The sequence below is a fragment of the Heterodontus francisci genome, chromosome 17, assembly GCF_036365525.1.
Source record: "Heterodontus francisci isolate sHetFra1 chromosome 17, sHetFra1.hap1, whole genome shotgun sequence".
Classification (NCBI taxonomy): Eukaryota; Metazoa; Chordata; class Chondrichthyes; order Heterodontiformes; family Heterodontidae; genus Heterodontus; species Heterodontus francisci.
In genome coordinates this window covers 26,253,522-26,274,367 of record NC_090387.1, presented here as the reverse complement: position 1 = coordinate 26,274,367, position 20,846 = coordinate 26,253,522, and the positions used below count along the sequence as shown (strand labels likewise).

Genomic DNA, 20,846 nt, shown 5'->3' with positions numbered 1-20,846 from the left:
AAATGAACACTTTGCTACCCGGCAACATGGAGAGAGAGGTCAGGTGATCCCTTCCCGTACTGCCAATCAACATGTTTGTCTGTTGAAGATAGAACCATTATTAACGTCTAGAATTGCCTTGAGTAGGCACGTTGATATGTAAAACAGCCCATTCCATGCTAATGAATCCTATCATCAAAAAGTGGGCTAGCAAAGGCTTTTGCAGACAGACTGACTCTGAAGCCAAGGCCAAAATAATAGGTCCTATTTATCAAAATGGACTACATTCAGACACCATTATGTAACAATGGCCTCCAACATCCTGGGACATTGAACAGCCGAGGGGAGAGCGTCTTGAGTCACCTGACCAAAACCAAACCCTGATAAGTTTTTACCTTAAAAGAAGTAACTGCTCTGGGAGAGAGGGACAGAAAAGCCATTCCAACCAGAGAAGCTGTGAGATCGATCCAATTAAGCCTTGCCAACACCATCTTTAAACTACTGAAGCAGAGAAATTGTAAGATGACCTTGAAACTCCCCATCTGAGAAATTGAACCAGGACTTCCACCACCAACTTGGGACTTTATCAATTCCAAGACAAGGAACATTCAGGCCTGCAATGCTGTTAAAAATTCCTACTGGAAAAACAAGAAGGTTTCAAAGTGAACTCTCTTTACAAAAATTGAACGCTAATTGCATGCTACCCTCTATTCTCGATCTTTTCTTATCTGTATATCTGTGAAATTGCATGAGCGGGTGAGGTTGTGAACATTTTTGGGTATTGTTTAATAAATAGTTATCCTTCTTTTAAACCAACAAGAAACTTTGTTGATTGTCTGTTTATTGACCCTTAAACACAGGGAATAAAACACTATTTTTTGAAATAATTTCTGCGGTCAGTTGAGAGGTGAAAAGTGGAAGCCACCCACACCATTTCCCACCTGACTCTAACAACAAATTGCCAGCTATTCAACCTTGACAGCTACATTACCCATAAAGATTGCATGACACTCATTAACATACTGCCCTCTTTCTTGCAAGACCTTGGCACATAACAGGAGACAGCAGGAGCTAACCGGATCTAACCTGCATGTCCTAAATCCCATGGTGGAGACGGTGCAGGCATTATTGAGATGGCTGATTCTGTGACCAGCAGTGGGACTGAAACCATCAAAGATGACAGTATCCTCATATCTAATCCTTCAGCTTACATCCCACTTCCCCCTTGTCCCACAGTCTCTTCTGATTTACAAGCTGCAGATGGTGTAAGCATGTACCTCTTACTTTCCCCCCAACCCCTCACTGCACCATAACCTACCCTTGTGCCTTTATCCTTTCAGATTTCAGGAGGTGCAACTTGGCCAGGCAGTGGAGGAAGACTAAAAAGAAGGTGATGATGAAGACACAGTATTATCGTTTGATTTCACAGTCGCAGCCACCAGCCCAGGTACTGAAATTGCGTGTATGTTAGAGAATGGATTAGAGGCAGGATCTGCATGTAGTAAGACACCAGGCATGATTGCACTACAGCCAGGGCAGGGGGCAGGGATAGCTCTGATGCTAGCTCACTGGAGTCTGAGATTGCACATTGGTTCAGTTGCAGAGGACTGAGATGAGGACTTCAATGGGGCAGCATATAGAAGAATGCTTATGAGTATGCTCAAAGAAATGCTTGCTGCCTTGGCACACCTGCCAGAAAGCTTATGTTCAATGTCAAGGAAGAGACCAGCATCAAGTTACAACAGGGCTTTGCTCAGAGCTCGGAGCCCATCCTTTCCATGCACGCTTGTGGACTGAACCATGATGCAGCACCTGATGACCAGTGTTGCAGCTTCCACTGTAGCATAAACAGCAGCCACCCAATGTCTGTATGCTGCAGTGGAAACTCAGACTGCTGTCATGCAAGATCAGTTTGCTGCCATATGCAAGCTCAGACTGCTACCATCATGGCTGTGGATTACAGTGTTCAATGTTGCTTGCAGGGTGTTACAGCAGCCAAGCCTTAGGTCCTCCAACAGATTACTAGAATTGCTGAGGTTCTGAGGAGAGTGGCACTGTGGAGCACAAACCTGTTATCCTCTCAGGTTGACAGCATTCTTCCTCCCACCACTGCCACTCTACCATTACTGTTACCTGTCAGCCAGCCAGCATAGACTGCTGCTTATGCCAGGATGGTGCAGTCTGCAACTGGACCTAGGCCCAGAGCTGCTCGAGGTCATCCTCCACAGATATCGGCAGTCTCCTCCATTGAAAGTTAGCAGCCTTCCACCAGCCATGCTGCAGCCGCTGGGTTAGAACTGCATGGGACAAAGGCACACAGAAGACAGGCACTATGGGAATCCACATGGGTGATTATTTGCACAATATGGCACAATTCCATTGATGAATTTGATTTGGTATATTTATTTTGTGTTGTCTTTTGTTTTTACGTTTTGGCCAAATGGACGCTGTGTTGGCCAGTGACAGAGGGAAGGTAATGTGTGAAACCGTTGGTGAATGGGAAACTGGGGTTGCGGTAACTGGTATCGCACTCGAATGAATTCTTCATGGACAACCCGGACAGAAAGGGGCTGTCTAAGTTGCCTCTTGTCGTCGTCCTCCTCCTCCTCCTAATGCTCTCCCTCCTTATGCTCCTGCTCCTCAGCTGCTTGCAGTATAGCTGGTGGCCAGGGCTGTCCCCTCATGATGGCAAGGTTATGCAGCTTGCAGCATACCACGATAAATCTTGATACCCATTGTGCCGAATACTGCAGGGATCCCCCAGAGTGGACCTGCCAGTGGAAAGCATCTTGGCACATCAATGGTCAGCTCGATCACATTTTGTGTGGCAACATGGTTTTCATTGTTTGCATACTATGCACATGTGCATGAGTTGCGCAGCAGAGTTATCAGCCTGTTATCAACAGATCGGCCTTGTCTCCCAGTAACAACCCTTTGGTTTGCAATTGTAATTCTAATGTAGCTGGCACAGAATGAAGGCACCATGAATGCTGCCAGGTAACCAGGCATTGACCTACATTATTCGCTGCATATGTCACACACCAGCTGGATGTTGAATAAGTGGCAGAGTTGGCATGCAGCGCCCACAAAGTAATATAGACATAAGAACACAAGAAATAGGAGCGGGAGTAGACTATACAGCCCGTTGAGCCTGCTCCACCATCCAATATGATCATCGCTGATCTTGGGCTTTAGCTCCTCATATCCCTTGATTCCCTGAGAGACCAAAAATTCTTGACTATCTCAGCCTTAAATATATTCAATGATGGCACATCCACAATACTTTGGGGTAGAGAATTCCAAAGATTCAGAACTCTTTGAGTGAAGAAATTTTTCCTCATCTCAGTCCCAAATGATTGGCCTCTTATCCTGAAACTGTGTCCCCGTGTTCTAGATTCCCCAGTCAGAAGAAACAATGTCTCAGTATCCAACCTGTCAAGCCCCTTCATAACCTTGTATGTTTCAATGAGATCACCTCTCATTCTTCTAAATTCCAGAGAGTATAGACCCAATTTACTCAGCCTCTCATCATAGGACAACCCTCTCATCCCAGGGACTGATCTAGTGAAGCTTTGCTGTACTGCCTCCATTGCAAGTATATCCTTCCTTAAATATAGAGACCAAAATTGCCACAGTACAATTGTAGCAAGATTTAATTATTCTTGTACTCCAATCCCCTTGCAATAAAGGCCAACATGCCATTTGCTGTAGTTGCAAGCGAACCTTTTGTGTTCCGTGTATGAGTACGTCCAAGTCTCTCTGAGCATCAACATTTACAAGTTTCACGCCTTTTAAAAAATATTCTGCTTTTCTATTCTTAAATTCAAAGTGAATAACTTTCCACTTCCACATATTCCACTCCATCAGCCACTTGTTGCCCACTCACTTAACCTGACTATATCTCTTTGCAGCCTCTTTGTGTCCTCCTCACAGCTCACATTCCCACCTAGCTTTGCATCATCAGCAAACATAGATACATTATGCTCTAAGTCATCAATATAGAGTATAAATAGCTGAGGCCCCGGCACTGATCCTTGTGACACTCCACTAGTTACAGCTTGCCAACTTGAAAATGCCCCAATTTGAAAAGGCTGAGGGGGGACCTGATTGAGGTATACAGAATTATGAGGGGCATAGATAGGGTAGATAGGAAGAAACTTTTTCCCTTAGCGGACGTGCCAATAACCAGGGGGCATAGATTTAAGGTAAGGGGCAGGAGGTTTAGAGGGGATTTGAGGAAAAAAAATTTCACCCAGAGGGTGGTTGGAATCTGGACCACACTGCCTGATGGGGTGGTAGAGGCAGGAACCTTCACAACATTTAAGAAGTATTTAGATGAGCACTTGAAACACCATAGCATACAAGGCTATTGGCCAAGTGCTGGAAAATGGGATTAGAATAACTAGGCTTGATGGCCGGCACGGACACGGTGGGCTGAAGGGCCTGTTTCTGTGCTGTATAACTCTATGACTCCATGACATTTATCCCTACTCTCTGCTTCCTGTCCCTTAACCAATCCTCTATCCATGCTAATATATCACTCCCAACTCCATGAGCCCTCATCTTGCGTATTAACCGTTTGTGTGGCATCTTATCAAATGCCTTTTGGAAATCCAAGTATGCTACATCTACTGGATCCCCTTTATCTACACTACAAGTTACATCCTCAAAAAACTCGAATAAATTTGTCAAACAGGATTTCTCTTTTGTAAAACTAGGTTGACTTGTTCTAATCATACTATACTTTTCTAAGTGCATTGTTAATACTTCCTTAATAACAGATTCCCGACAACTGATATCAGGGTAACTGGCCTGTAGATCCTTGTTTTCTCTCTCTCTCCTTTCTTGAATAGCGGTGTTACATTTGCTAACCTCCAATCTGCTGGGACCATTCCAGAATCTGGAGAATTTTGGAATATCATAGCCCGCACATCCAATATCTCTCCATTTTTTTATATTTGTAAAAACTCTGACAATATGTTTTTATATTCTGGCTAGTTTACTCTGTTATGAAAGTGCTTCTGTTTTTGTTAAATATATTTTTTGATGAATTCATAGTCAAACTGAAGGAATGTCACACCAGTTTTTTTCCAAGAGGGTCATCAAGAGGACACTGAAAGGACTTGTTTGACAACAACTGGTTGTCACATGACTCAAGTTAAAAATAGAACAGAAACCCTGGTAACTGGGGGATGATGTGTGCAGTGAAGTGACAGACCAGAAGGTGGACTTTCTGTTTCCGGCTTCACTTTTGATTTGTTTGGAGTTAGGAATGAACTATTTAAAAAGGGGTTGGAGTTTTTTTTAAAAACTGACGGATAAAACACCAGCTCAGCCCAGCCTGTTCCATCTTTTTAAAAAGCCTGCAGAAGAAGGAGAGAACTTCCAAGGAGAGAAGAGAATTCCCAAGGAAGGGGAGAAGACCACAACCCAATTCAGCTTTCCAGCACCTCTCTAAAAGACCCTGAGATGTCCACTGTGTCAACTCATCTCGTCTCCTGTCTTTGAAGAAAGGCCTGCTAAATTAATTCTCAACGCCACCTGAAAAGAACTGTTCTAAAAGATCCCAGTGACACGTCTACATGTACTGGGAGGCCAGATTGTATCCCAGTTTTGGAACACAACATATCTCATCTGCTGTTTCTTCAAGAATGAGCAGATATTCAACCCAAGTGTTTTTTTGGAAAGAGAAGCAGAGTTAACGTTTCGGGTCACTGACCCGAAATGTTAACTCTGCTTCTCTTTCCACAGATGCTGCCAGACCTGCTGAGTGATTCCAGCATTTCTTGTTTTTGTTTCAGATTTCCAGCATCCGCAGTATTTTGCTTTTATCCAAGTGTTTTTTTTGTCTGTAATAGAGCTTGAAAACCAAAAATCCCTTTTTTTTCCCAGATAACCCATGTATGTGTGTGTGTGAATGTGAGGGGCTAAGGTAAAAAGGGAACTTTTATACTTCAATCTGTGGGCTGAACTTTATAAGACCCCTGCTGCGGGGGTGGTGGTGGGGGAGGCCCAGAAAATACTTTCAAGAGAGGCCTGCCATGGGCCTCGACGTTGGGCAGGCCCTGCCCCATTTTACCAGCGGCGGCGAGGCCTCAGGACAGCACCCCCACCACTCGATGGCGGAGACTACATTTAAATATTTAAATAAATGTGAATCAATGAATAAACACTTAACATGTCCCGACAGCTGTCCCACGCCGATATTCCGGTCGGTTGTCGGAAGTCCCGCATCTTCAGATCTCCATTCGGAGATCTGAGGCATGACACTGGTGGGATGGGGGGGCGGAGTGAATTTTTCAGGGCGGAGTGGGGTAGTGGGGAAAACTTTCAATTTGCTGAGGGGTTGGTGGGAAGGGATTGAAGGGCAAAGATCTGTCCGTTAGGGAGTGAAAGGTCGGGACTGGCAAAATGGTGTTTTTGGAGGGAGAGGGAAATTAAAAACTTGTTAGGTCATTGGGGGGGTGGAAGAGGGGCTTCGTTCGTTTCTTCATTGTGAAAATTGAAGACATAGTTGCATTTCATTTTAAAAATGTAAATGTTGTGTAAGGGCTTGAAGCCCTTTAAAAATGGCATCGGGCACAGAGCACCCGCCACCTCAACGTCATCGGGGGGGCGGGCCTTCCACCCCCTCCATGTTAATGAGCCGCCATGCGAAATATCGCGACAGCTCTGCAGCACACGTCTCGCGTGTTTGCCGCACCAATCCGGAAGCTTGCCGCTGCTATTAAAATTCAGCCCTGTGTGTTTATGCTTTGCTTCATTACTGGTTAAGACTTGTTTGATAATAAACTGATAATTTGGTTGTTTATTACAGAAACCTGGTTGGTGTGTTTTATTCTGGGAAAAATAGAGTATATAATTGACCGTATTGGTAAGTGGGAAAATTTAAATATATGTTGTGACCTGTGGAGAAGTGGAACTAGAATAAACAGTGCACTCCTCTGGGCTCCCTTGAGACGGGTTTGGAGGCAGGTGGCCCAGAGAATAGTGAGCGGAGTGCCCGTCGCCTCCCCATTGCAAAGCAATTTTGTAAGAGGCAGTATAGGTTGACAATGGCCTTCCCGCCCAGAGGCCAATTGAGGCCCTTAAGCGGCTTGTATTATGATTACTATTTGCCAGTGGATCTTTGACTATGTTATTACTAATTAGCCCTGCCTGATTGCACAATACTAAATACCAGAATGCTCAAACTTAACAGGCAAGTGCAGCAGGCTATTAGGAAGGCAAATGGCATGTTGGCCTTTATTGCAAAGGGATTTGAGTACAGGAATAAAGCAGACTTACTAAAATTGTACAGAGCTTTGGTGAGACCACACCCGGAATATGGTGTGCAGCTTTGGGTCTCCACATTTAAGAAAGGATATACTTGCACTGGAGGCAGTGCAGCGAAGATTTATTAAATTGGTCCCTGGGATGAGGGGATTGTCCGATGATAAGGGGCTGAGTAAATTGGGTCTATATTCTCTGGAATTTAGAAGAATGAGAGGCGATCTAATTGAAACATACAAGATTCTGAAAGGGCTTGATAGGTAGAAGCTGAGAGATTGTTTCCACTGGTCGGGGAATCTAGAACATGGGGACACAGTCTCAGGATAAGAGGCTGATCATTTAGGACTGAGATGAGGAGAAATTACTTTACTCAAAGGGTTGTAAATCTTTGGAATTCTCTACTCCAGAGGGTTGTGGATGCTCCATTGTTGAATACATTTAAGGCTGGGATAGATAGATTTTTGGTCTCGCAGTGAATCAAGGGATATGGGGAGCGAGCAGGAAAGTGGAATTGAAGCAGAGATCAGCCATGATCGTATTGAATGGCGGAGCAGGCCCAATGGGCCACATGGTCTACTTCTGCTCCTATTTCTTGTGTTCTTCTGTGTTCCATAATATATATTTTTTTATTCATTCAGGGATGTGGGCATTGCTGGCTAGGCCAGCATTTATTGCCCATCCCTAATTGCCCTTGAGAAGGTGGTGGTGAGCTGCCTTCTTGAACTGCTGCAGTCAATTTGGGGTAGGTATACCCACAGTGCTGTTAGGGAGGGAGTTCCAGGATTTTGACCTAGCGACAGTGAAGGAACGGTGATATAGTTCCAAGTCAGGATGGTGTGTGACTTGGAGGGGAACTTGCAGGTGGTGGTGTTCCCATGCATTTGCTGCCCTTGTCCTTCTAGTTGGTAGAGGTCACGGGTTTGGAAGGTGCTGTCTAAGGAGCCTTGGTGCGTTGCTGCAGTGCATCTTGTAGATGGTACACACTGCTGCCACTGTGCGTCGGTGGTGGAGGGAGTGAATGTTTGTAGATGGGGTGCCAATCAAGCGGGCTGCTTTGTCCTGGATGGTGTCGAGCTTCTTGAGTGTTGTTGGAGCTGCACCCATCCAGGCAGGTGGAGAGTATTCCATCACACTACTGACTTGTGCCTTGTAGATGGTGACAGGCTTTGGGGAGTCAGGAGGTGGGTTACTCACCGCAGGATTTCTAGCCTATGACTGGCTCTTGTAGCCATGGTATTTATATGGTTACTCCAGTTCAGTTTCTGGTCAATGGTAGCCCCTAGGATGTTGATGGGGGATTCAGCGATGGTAATGCCATTGAATGTCAAGGGGAGATGGTTAGATTCTCTCTTGTTGGAGATGGTCATTGCCTGCCACTTGTGTGACGCAAATGTTACTTGCCACTTATCAGCCCAAGCCTGGATATTGTCCAGGTCTTGCTGCATTTCTACACGGACTGCTTCAGTATCTGAGGAGTCACAAATGGTGTTGAACATTGTGCAATCATCAGCGAACATCCTCACTTCTGACGTTATGATTGAAGGTAGGTCATTGATGAAGTAGCTGAAGATGGTTGGACCTAGGACACTACCCTGAGGAACTCCTGCAGTGATGTCCTGGAGCTCAGATGATTGACCTCCAACAACTACAACCATCTTCCTTTGTGCTAGGTATGACTCCAGCCAGCGGAGAGTTTTCCCCCTGATTCCCATTGACCTCAGTTTTGCTCGGGCTCCTTGATGCCATACTCGGTCAAATGCTGCCTTGATGTCAAGGGCAGTCACTCTCACCTCACCTCTTGAGTTCAACTCTTTTGTCCATGTTTGAACCAAGGCTGTAATGAGGTCAGGAGCTGAGTGGCCCTGGCGGAACCCAAACTGAGCGTCACTGAGCAGGTTATTGCTAAGCAAGTGCCGCTTGATGGCACTGTTGATGACACCTTCCATCACTTTACTGATGATTGAGAGTAGGCTGATGGGGTGGTAATTGGCCGGGTTGGACTTGTCCTGCTTTTTGTGGACAGGACATACCCGGGCAATTTTCCACATTTCCGGGTAGATGCCAGTGTTGTAGCTGTACTGGAACAGCTTGGCTAGGGGCGTGGCAAGTTCTGGAGCACAGGTCTTCAGTACTATTGTCAGAATATTGTCAGGGCTCATAGCTTTTGCAGTATCCAGTGCCTTCAGTCGTTTCTTGATATTACGCGGAGTGAATCGAATTGGCTGAAGTCTGGCATCTGTGATGCTGGGGACTTCAGGAGGAGGCCGAGATGGATCATCAACTCGGCACTTCTGGTTGAAGATTGTTGCAAATGCTTCAACCTTATCTTTCGCACTGATGTGCTGGGCTCCCCCATCATTGAGGATGGGGATATTTGTGGAGCCACCTCCTCCAGTTAGTTGTTTAATTGTCCACCACCATTCACGGCTGGATGCGGCAGGACTGCAGAGCTTAGATCTGATCCGTTGGTTATGGGATCGCTTAGCTCTGTCTATCGCATGCTGCTTACACAGTTTGGCACGCAGATAGTCCTGTGTTGTAGCTTCACCAGGTTGACACCTCATTTTGAGGCTCCAGGAAACTCACAAAAGCATTCTACAAACTCATCTTCCAGACCACCTTTACCAATTTGATTGGTTCAGTCTATATGAAGATTAAAGGCCCCCACAACTATTACATTGCCTTTGTTACAAGCTCGAATAATTTCTTGTTTAATGCTCTGTCCAACAGTATAACTCCTGTTCGGGGGCCTATAAACTACTCCCACCAGTGTCTTCTGACCCTTGCTATTCCTAATCTCCCCCCATATTGATTCTACTTCCTGATTTTCTGAGCCAAGATCCTTTCTGATTAATATCCTTATGTCGTCCTTGATTATCAGGGATAATCCTTTTCCATTCTGCCTGTCTTTTTGAAATATTGTGTACCCTGGAATATTTATTTCCCAACTTTGGTCACCTTGTAACCATGTCTCTGTAATGGCGATTAAATCTAAGCCATTTATCTCTATTGGTGCTATTAGTTCATCTATCTTATTGAGGAAGCTCCGCGCATTCAGATAAAAGGACGTCAATTTTTCTTTTACTACTATTCCCTGCATGGACCTTACTCTGATGCACTATTACCATTAAACTCTCTGTCCCTTCCTGTCCCACTTAGCTTGTCTTTAGCAACATCAGTATGCTTTTCTATTGCCTCAGCTTTTATCGTTGGATTTCCAAATCTCTCTTCACCCGAACCCTCCTTCCCCTCTGTTAAAGTAAAGCCATTTTTCCTTACTCTGACCATATTTTCTGGTGCACTTTTATGTTTGTATGCTCTGTCCCTTCATGTCACACTATGGTTACCATTACCCATATCGCTACCCTGCAATATTTCCTTGACCTTTCTCTTTAAATTTCCAAATCTCCCCTCACATGAACCCCCCCACTATTTAGTTTCGAGCTCTCTCTACAGCCCTAGTTATATGACAGGCAAGGATACTGGTCCTAGCATGGTTCAGGTGAAGACCGTCTCAACGGTACAGCTCTCTCTTTCCCCTGTATTGGGGCCAGTGCCCCATGAATTGAAACCCACTTCTCCCACACCAATCTTTGAGCCACACATTCATCTCCCTGATCTTATTTACCCTATGCCAATTTGCTTGTGATTCAGGTAGTAATCCAGAGATTATTACCTTTGTGGTTCCGCTTTTTAATTTAGCCCCTAACTACTCATACTCTCTCAGCAGAATCTCTTTCATAGTTCTACCAACGTCATTGGTACCCACGTGCACCATGACAGCTGGATCCTTTCCCTTTCATTCCAAGTTCCTCTCCAGCCCTAAGGAGATGTCCTGCAGCCACCACAAGGAAGCCTGAAATCCTAGCAAAGCTGCATGTTTGCTCTGCCTGCACATCTCTAGCAAGAGAGAATGCAATGTAGTTGGCTTTCATTTAATAGTGAGCCTCAGTGACCTCCCTTACGCAACAGTGGACAGTAAACTGCGAGATACTCCAAATATCTCCAGGTCCAGCCTGGAAGCAGGCAGATGCATAAAGGTTTGTGGCCAGGGTCATCTTCCCAGCTACTGGCAATGCAGTTCTCACCCTGCTTTGAGGTTGCAGTTGAGGCTGCACCATGCGGCAGATTTCAGTGAGGACATCTTTATTGAAGTGCAGATATCTCACCCATTGTTCCTCGTTGAGGTTCAGATAGGCAAATTGTTCCCTGAACAGCATAGATGGATATAGCCTCCTGCTGAGACCCCTTTTCCTTCTCCTCCTCCCTCTTCTAGCAGCTTGTCCTGCTCTGTGTGACCTCTGCTCATTATCCCTGTCATGCTGTATTCCAAGGGGAATGTCTTTTAGCTCATCCAGATCTGGGAAGAAAATCGTTTGTACGGAAGCCTTAAAGTCAGCAACAATTCCTTCAGCACCTGCCCCACCACTCCCTGTAGACTTTTGCAACTTGAAAGAACAATGGAAAGCATCAAAAACTTGTAGAATCACAGCAACAGCCAGTAGAAGAAATCAACCAGCAACTAACCTGTATGTAGTTGATACCTTTAAATAGGTGGGAGGGTCCTTCCTGCTACTTAACACGTGTTCAGCTGTGTGAGGTTAAGAGAGGGCGTTGGCTGGAGTGTTGAGCTTCAAAATTTCACTGCTGATGTCAAATCAGTGTTGCATGTTGATTGACGTCCTGACCTGCCTGCTCTGCATACTTTCAGTGGACGTTAACTGCCTGCAGACTAAAACCTTCACCAATATGGCATCCAGCGCAATTCGCAGCTGAAGTGTGCAAGCACATTGGTCCCCGAACAGCACCTACAGTGTCCAAACAACGGGCACCACCAAGCCCAATTTCGCACCCGAAGAATTATACAGTGCCGAAGGAGGCCATTCAGTCCATCATGCATTTCAGATCAGAGCTACTCGCTTTGTTCAAAAAATCCTCATCTCTCCTCAGCTTTTTTTTTTCCAATTATCTTAAATCTGTATCCTTTAGTTATTGATATTCCTACCAGTAGAAACAGTTTCTCCCGAGATCAAAACACCTCCTGATTTTGAACATCTCTATTAAATCTCCCCTTAACCTTCTCTACTCCAAGGAGAACAACCCCTACTTCTCTAAGTATCTCCACATAACTGAAGTCCCTCATCTCTGGTACCATTCTGGTACTCTATACCTCTATAAAGATGAGGATCCTTGTCCTACCATTTTAAGAGATTTGTATATGTGAACCTCCAGGTGTCTCTGTTGCTGCATTCCTTTAACATGTACTATTTAGTTTATATTGCTTATCCTCATTGCTCCTTCCAAAATGCATCACTTTATACTTCTCTGCAGTAAATTTCATCTGCCATGTACCTGCCCATTTCATCAGTCTGTCTCCTGAAGTCTGCGACTGTCTTCCTCACTATTTATTACATTGCTAAGCTTTTTTGTCATCTGCAAACATTGAAATTATTACTCCTGTACTCAAATATAGATAAATATGAATTTCTACTGCTTTAAACTCTGTGAGCTTGGTCCTGACTGTGGGATATTGTAGTCACTTCCCATAAACAACCATGTATAACACTGTATGTCTCTGCCAAGCCACCAGCAACAATTTACGATTTAAACTTTCTTCTGGAGTAGAAGTTTATTGCTGTTTTGTTCAAGTATACCTTTTTGGTTTTTCTATTCAGTAGCTTCGACTGTTTTGTGGCTAAATTGATGTCCGTGTGAAAATGATGAACCTAAAGGATTCTGGAGTGAGAGAAAGACATTTGGTCTATTAGTCCCCCTCTTACCAGCTGATATTTCTTTTCTTTTCTTTTGGGCCTCCTTATCTCGAGAGACAATGGATACGCGCCTGGAGGTGGTCAGTGGTTTGTGAAGCAGCGCCTGGAGTGGCTATAAAGGCCAATTCTGGAGTGACAGGCTCTTCCACAGGTGCTGCAGAGAAATTTGTTTGTTGGGGCTGTTGCACAGTTGGCTCTCCCCTTGCGCCTCTGTCTTTTTTCCTGCCAACTACTAAGTCTCTTCGACTCGCCACAATTTAGCCCTGTCTTTATGGCTGCCCGCCAGCTCTGGCGAATGCTGGCAACTGACTCCCACGACTTGTGATCAATGTCACACGATTTCATGTCGCGTTTGCAGACGTCTTTATAACGGAGACATGGACGGCCGGTGGGTCTGATACCAGTGGCGAGCTCGCTGTACAATGTGTCTTTGGGGATCCTGCCATCTTCCATGCGGCTCACATGGCCAAGCCATCTCAAGCGCCGCTGACTCAGTAGTGTGTATAAGCTGGGGGTGTTGGCCGCTTCAAGGACTTCTGTGTTGGAGATATAGTCCTGCCACCTGATGCCAAGTATTCTCCGAAGGCAGCGAAGATGGAATGAATTGAGACGTCGCTCTTGGCTGGCATACGTTGTCCAGGCCTCGCTGCCGTAGAGCAAGGTACTGAGGACACAGGCCTGATACACTCGGACTTTTGTGTTCCGTGTCAGTGCGCCATTTTCCCACACTCTCTTGGCCAGTCTGGACATAGCAGTGGAAGCCTTACCCATGCGCTTGTTGATTTCTGCATCTAGAGACAGGTTACTGGTGATAGTTGAGCCTAGGTAGGTGAACTCTTGAACCACTTCCAGAGCGTGGTCGCCAATATTGATGGATGGAGCATTTCTGACATCCTGCCCCATGATGTTCGTTTTCTTGAGGCTGATGGTTAGGCCAAATTCATTGCAGGCAGACGCAAACCTGTCGATGAGACTCTGCAGGCATTCTTCAGTGTGAGATGTTAAAGCAGCATCGTCAGCAAAGAGGAGTTCTCTGATGAGGACTTTCCGTACTTTGGACTTCGCTCTTAGACGGGCAAGGTTGAACAACCTGCCCCCTGATCTTGTGTGGAGGAAAATTCCTTCTTCAGAGGATTTGAACGCATGTGAAAGCAGCAGGGAGAAGAAAATCCCAAAAAGTGTGGGTGCGAGAACACAGCCCTGTTTCACACCACTCAGGATAGGAAAGGGCTCTGATGAGGAGCCACCATGTTGAATTGTGCCTTTCATATTGTCATGGAATGAGGTGATGATACTTAGTAGCTTTGGTGGACATCCGATCTTTTCTAGTAGTCTGAAGAGACCACGTCTGCTGACGAGGTCAAAGGCTTTGGTGAGATCTATGAAAGCAATGTAGAGGGGCATCTGTTGTTCACGGCATTTCTCCTGTATCTGACGAAGGGAGAACAGCATGTCAATAGTCGATCTCTCTGCACGAAAGCCACACTGTGCCTCAGGGTAGACGCGCTCAGCCAGATTCTGGAGCCTGTTCAGAGCGACTCGAGCAAAGACTTTCCCCACTATGCTGAGCAGGGAGATTCCACGGTAGTTGTTGCAGTCACCGCGGTCACCTTTGTTTTTATAGAGGGTGATGATGTTGGCATCGCGCATGTCCTGGGGTACTGCTCCCTCGTCCCAGCACAGGCATAGCAGTTCATGTAGTGCTGAGAGTATAGCAGGCTTGGCACTCTTGATTATTTCAGGGGTAATGCTGTCCTTCCCAGGGGCTTTTCCGCTGGCTAGGGAATCAATGGCATCACTGAGTTCCGATTTGGTTGGCTGTATGTCCAGCTCATCCATGACTGGTAGAGGCTGGGCTGCATTGAGGGCAGTCTCAGTGACAGCATTCTCCCTGGAGTACAGTTCTAGGTAGTGCTCAACCCAGCGGTCCATCTGTTTGCGTTGGTCAGTGATTATGTCCCCCGATTTAGATTTGAGGGGGGTGATCTTCTTGATGGTTGGCCCAAGAGCTCTCTTCATGCCATCATACATTCCTCTGATGTTTCCGGTGTCTGAGGCCAGCTGAATATGACTGCATAGGTGTTGCCAGTAGTCGTTTGCGCAACGCCTAGCTGTTCTTTGTGCAGTACTTCTGGCTGCTTTAAGTGCTGCGGATGTTAAATCGCTGGGGGCTTTCTTGCTGATATAGTGGTGAACAAAAGACAATGGATTTAGCAGCATGCCAGAATGACTGCTTGCGAACACATATCGAAACAATCATTGACTGAATTATTGCCTCGTAAATGAGTTAAACTTTAACATTTTGGATATTTATGATCATCCGCTCTCCTGTCCCTGACTGCTACTCAGAGTGCAGAAGAGTCAGGTTCAGACTGCGTTGTAACAGTTAGTAATATTCCTATACCAGTGGGCTTGGCTGTTCAAATGTGGTGGCCCCAATGGCATAGGAAATATGTTTTCTCGGTATTGCTATTTCATTGGTGGATAAAATCCTAAATTTCAAGCAGCCTGAGAAAGCAGGAGACTGGGAACTGGAGTTCCAGGAGCTTAGGACAGAACCAAATTACTTCAATATATGAAAGTAAAACCTAGATATAGTGAAGTAAAATTCAATGCAGTTGAAACAGTTAAAACTTTGATGTATTGAGTTATTTGATGTATTAAAGTTCAAGACCCTGCTGTTCTGTGTCCGTAACTTATACCATCTCTATACACTCTCTGCTCACGTTTCATAGGTTGGATACAGCGAAAAAAAATTGCAAAAGTGTGCTGAGATACTAATAGTGTTCCTCTTTATAGAGCAGTATGAACCACATGATCTGCAGCAATCATTGGAACAACCCCATTCATCAAACCACCAAGCATCATCACCTATATTGTTACTAAAGGGCAGTCCAGATACAGACACCGCTCATCTATTATTTAGTGAGGCAGGTGAACAGCAGAGCATATTTCATAGGCGAAGAAGATGTCGTAGATGAGATGGCTTCAGAAATACCAATGTGTCTTGGACAGAGGTTTGCCATCCAGCCTACACCTCATAAGTTATTTCAGTATACTGACCTTAATGGACCTCTTTTTTAACAGAGGATAATACAGAACATTTTGGGATACAATATATGAGTAATTTGAGAAATGATATGTGGTAGCTGTACAATGAGTAACAGGTGACTTTTGGACTAATAGGGCTGGATTTTGTGTCGGAGGCAAGGCTCCGGGCACCAGGCCTAGAAGGCAGGGTGGGTGTCCTCTGCCTCGGTCTTTTCCTGCACCCCGCCCCCTGCACCCCCGGAATGATCCTCTGGTCTTTTTACATCAAAATTTCATGAGCCGGGATCCCTGTCCCTTTAAAGACAGGGATCCCACCTCCATAAGCTGCCAGCCAATAGACGGCCAGCAGCACAGCACTATCGGCAATGCCATTGGGAACGATGGCCACTGCCGGTACTGCAGAAGCCTGGGACCCAAGCCCAGTGCTGGAACCCCGGACCAGAGGTAGATGAAGCAGGGTCACTGGGGCAAGTTCGGAAGTGGGGGGGCGAGGGGGTGGTCATGCAGTCCAGGTGGGAGGGAGGCCCAGGGGATGAAGTGGTTCTTGGCGGAGGTCCTCCGTGGACCACAAATTGCCCACGGAGGAGGAAACCCCTAAGCCCCCAGGTAGTGCGCCTCGTGTTACAAAGCGCCCTCCTGAAGTGGTGGAAGCTCCTTGCATTGCTGGTAAGATCCTAGTAGCGGCAGGAAGAGGTCCTTAATTGGCCATTATAGGCCACTTAAGGGCATCAACTGGCCTCTAGTCGGGAAGGCAGTCATCAGTCCATCCAGGAAGATCGCTTGGTGGCGGCCCCTGCCCCCCCACCCCATCACTGGTCGTAATACTCCATGTCCCCCCCCCTCCGACGCCGCCTTGGGGATGCCCATAAAATCCTGGCCACGATTCCAAAAGCTCTCCACCACTGGGGTTTTCCTTGTGGGTCTATTGTATGTTAATTGATAGAGATTAATTGCTATAAATAGTCAACAGTTTAATTACTGGTATATCATACGACTGCTAGGATGATAGAAGGAGAACTAGATGTTTCTTGGTGTTTCTTCATCTAGCACTTCCTGTGTTCCTACGACACATGAAATGTGCCTAACGGCCACTTGGCTTCATATTACTGCTTTCCAATGTTCTTGCTCACCAGTTTACTCGTGCTTAGTTCTCCATTAAACTTAGCTTAGAGAGGGAAATATGAGTTAACTGACAGAACGTGTTGACATTCATGTTATAATGTTGAGTATACAAAGTTGAAAGCACTGAAAGACTAGCACTGTTGGACTGTAGAGTACTGAGAGAATGCTCAGTTGAGCAAACATCTGCCAGAAGTTGTTTTTAGCATTGGAAGAGACGACAATGATTGAGTTATTTTTGTGCAATTACACATCATGAACTTATCCACTTTTATACGATAGATGATTATTTTTACATAAATATTACAACCTCCACATTTCAAAGAGCATGATGTAAATTTTTTGTTTCACTAGTAAGCAAAACAACAAAAATTGTGTTATAACTGTGCACTCAAAAACAAATTAATAGAGGATGTGATATACATATCTACAGAGATAAAGTGCCTGCAGTTTCAGTAATATTTGTAACATTGTTAAATTTTCTACAAATGTTCACCATCCTTAAAATGGAAATATACAAACCTCCCATTGGCATGACATCACCATTATGCACCAAATCTGCTTGTTTCACATTTTCTAAATAGATGTTTGATATGATCATATTTTATATACAGCGTTACTTTTCCACAAACGGATCAAGTTAGGTCTCTCTTGTCTTAGTCACTTTTATTTTCTTATTATATCTCTTTTCCGTGGGATTGGAATTCCTCCCCCTCAACTGGAATTTAAAAGTGGACTTTGTGGAGTATGGGGAAGGAACCCCAACCCCCACGGACAATAGTAGAGTGATAGAGTTATACAGCACAGAAACAGGCCCTTCGGCCCATCGTGTCTGTTCCGGCCATCCAGCACCCAACTATTCTAATTCCATATTCCTGCACTTAGCCCGTAGCCCTGTATGCTATGGCGTTTCAAGTGCTTATCTAAATACTTCTTAAATGCTGTGAGGGTTCCTGCCTCCACCACCTCTTCAGGCAGTGCGTTCCAGATTCCAACCACCCTCTGGGTGAAAAAATGTTTCCTCAAATGTCCCCTAAACCTCCTGCCCCTTACCCTGAATCTCTGCCCCCTGGTTCTTGACCCTTCTGCTAAGGGAAAAAGTTTCCTCCTATCTAACCTATCACTGCCCCTCATAATCTTGTACACCTCAATCATATCCCCCTTCAGCCTTCTCTGCTCCAAGGAAAACATCCCTAGCCTTTTCAGTCTCTCTTCATAGCTGAAATGCTCCAGCCCAGGCAACATCCTGGTGAATATCCTCTGCACCCTCTCCAGTGCAATCACATCCTTCCTATAGTGTGGTGACCAGAACTGTACACAGTACTCCAGCTGTGGCCTAACTAGAGTTTTAAACAGCTCCAGCGTAACCTCCCTGCTCTTATATTCTATGCCTCGGCTAATAAAGGCAAGTATCCCATATGCCTTCCTAACCATCTTATCTACCTGTGCTGCTGCCTTCAGTGATCTATGGGCAAGTACACCAACGTCCCTCTGACTTTCTGTACTTCCTAGGATCCTACCATCCATTGTGTATTCCCTTGCCTTGTTAGTCCTCCCAAAATGCATTACCTCACACTTTCAGGATTAAATTCCATTTGCCACAGCTCCGCCCATCTTACCAGCCCATCTGTATCGTCCTGTAATCTAAGGATTTCCTCCTCACTATTTACGACACCACCAATTTTCGTGTCATCTGCGAACTTACTGATCATACCTCCTATATTCACGTCTAAATCATTAATGTACGCTACAAACGGCAAGGGTCCTAGCACCGATCACTGTGGTACACCACTGGTCACAGGCTTCCAATCGCAAAAACAGCCCTCGACCATTACCCTCTACCTCCTGCCACTAAGCCAATTTTGGATCCAATTTGCCAAATTGCCCTGGATTGAAATGGGCTCTTAACTTCTTAACCAATCTCCCATGTGGGACCTTATCAAAAGCCTTACTGAAATCCATGTATACTGCATCTACTGCTTTACCCTCATGGACACATCTAGTCACCTCCTCGAAAAATTCAATCAACTTTGTTAGACACGATCTCCCCCTGACAAAGCCATGCTGACTATCCCTGATAAATCCCTGCCTCTCCAAGTGGCATTTAATCCTGTCTCTAAGAATTGTTCCCAATATTTTCCCAACCACTGATGTTAGACTTAGCGGCCTGTAATTACCTGGTTTATCCCTACTACCGTTCTTGAATAATGGTACCGCATTCGCTGTCTTCCAGTCCTCTGGTACCTCTCCTGTGGCCAGAGAGGATTTGAAAATTTGTGTCAAAGCCCCTGTTATCTCTTCCCTTGCCTCACATAACAGCCTGGGATACATCTCATCTGGGCCTGAGGATTTATCCACTTTTAAGCCCACTAAAACAGCTAATATTTCCTCCCTTTCAATGCTAATATGTTCAAGTATATCACAATCCCCCTCCCTGATCTCTACACCTACATCATCCTTCTCCATAGTGAACACCGATGAAATGTAATCATTTAAAACCTCACCTATGTTCTCCGGCTCCACACAAAGATTACCACGTTAGTCCCTAATGTTTCCCTGGTTATCCTCTTACCCTTAATATACTTATAAAATGCCTTGGGATTTACCTTTATCTTGCCCGCCAGTATTTTTTCATGCCTCCTCTTCGCTCTCCTAATTACTTTTTTAAGAGCCACGCTACACTTTCTATACTCCTCTAGTGCCTCTGCTGTTTTCAGTGCTTGGGATCTGCCATAATCCTTTTTTTTCCTGATCCAATGCTCAATATCCCTTGACATCCAGGGTTCCCTGGGCCTGTTAGTCCTACCCTTCACCTTAATGGGTACATGTTGGCTCTGGACTCTCACTATTTATTCATTGAATGACTCCCACTGATCTGATGTAGACTTTCCTACAAGTAGCTGCTCCCAGTCCATTTTGGCCAGATCCTGTTTTATCATATTGAAATCGGCCTTCCCCCAGTTCAGTATCTTTATTTCTGGTCCATCTTTGTCCTTTTACATAACTACCTTAAATCTTACAGAGTTATGGTCACTATTCCCGAAAGGCTCCCCCACTGACACTTCTACCACTTGACCGGCTTCATTCCCCAGTACTGCCCCTTCCTTTGTAGGACTTTCTATATACTGGCTCAAAAAGCTCTCCTGTATGCATTTTAAGAATTCTGTCCTTTTTAAGCCTTTTGCACTAAGACTATCCCAGTTGATATTGGGGAGGTTGAAATCCCCTACTATTATTACCCTATTATTTTCACACCTCTCAGAGATTTGCCGACAAATCTGCTCCTCTATCTCTTCCTGACTGTTTGGAGGCCTATAGTAGACATCCAGCCAAGTGATTGCCCCCTTTTTGTTTTTATGTTCTACCCAAATGGCCTCATTTGAGGAACCTTCTAAGATATCATCCCTCCTTACTGCAGTAATTGACTCCTTGATTAACAGTGCGATGCCACCTCCTCTTTTATCTCCTCCCCTGTCGCGCCTGAAGATTCTATACCCTGGAATATTGAGCTGCCAGTCCTGTCCCTCCCTCAACCATGTCTCTGTGATAGCAATAATAGCATAATCCCATGTGCTAATCAATGCCCTCAATTCATCTGCCTTACTAGTAAGACTCCTGGCATTGAAATAGATGCAATCCAGCCTTGCATTTTTC

General features: G+C 45.2%; 1 protein-coding gene across 4 annotated transcripts in view; it reads left to right on the top strand.

The window, feature by feature from the left end:
• The window catches only part of hsd17b2 (hydroxysteroid (17-beta) dehydrogenase 2), a 111,486-nt gene that overhangs the window by 25,736 nt on the left and 64,904 nt on the right, over nucleotides 1–20,846 (top strand). For all 4 annotated transcript variants that reach the window (XM_068049177.1, XM_068049175.1, XM_068049174.1 and 1 more), the window contains exon 3: nucleotides 1,320–1,426. The gene's annotated coding sequence lies outside the window, so the exon portion shown is untranslated. The remainder of the gene's footprint in view (nucleotides 1–1,319; nucleotides 1,427–20,846) is intronic.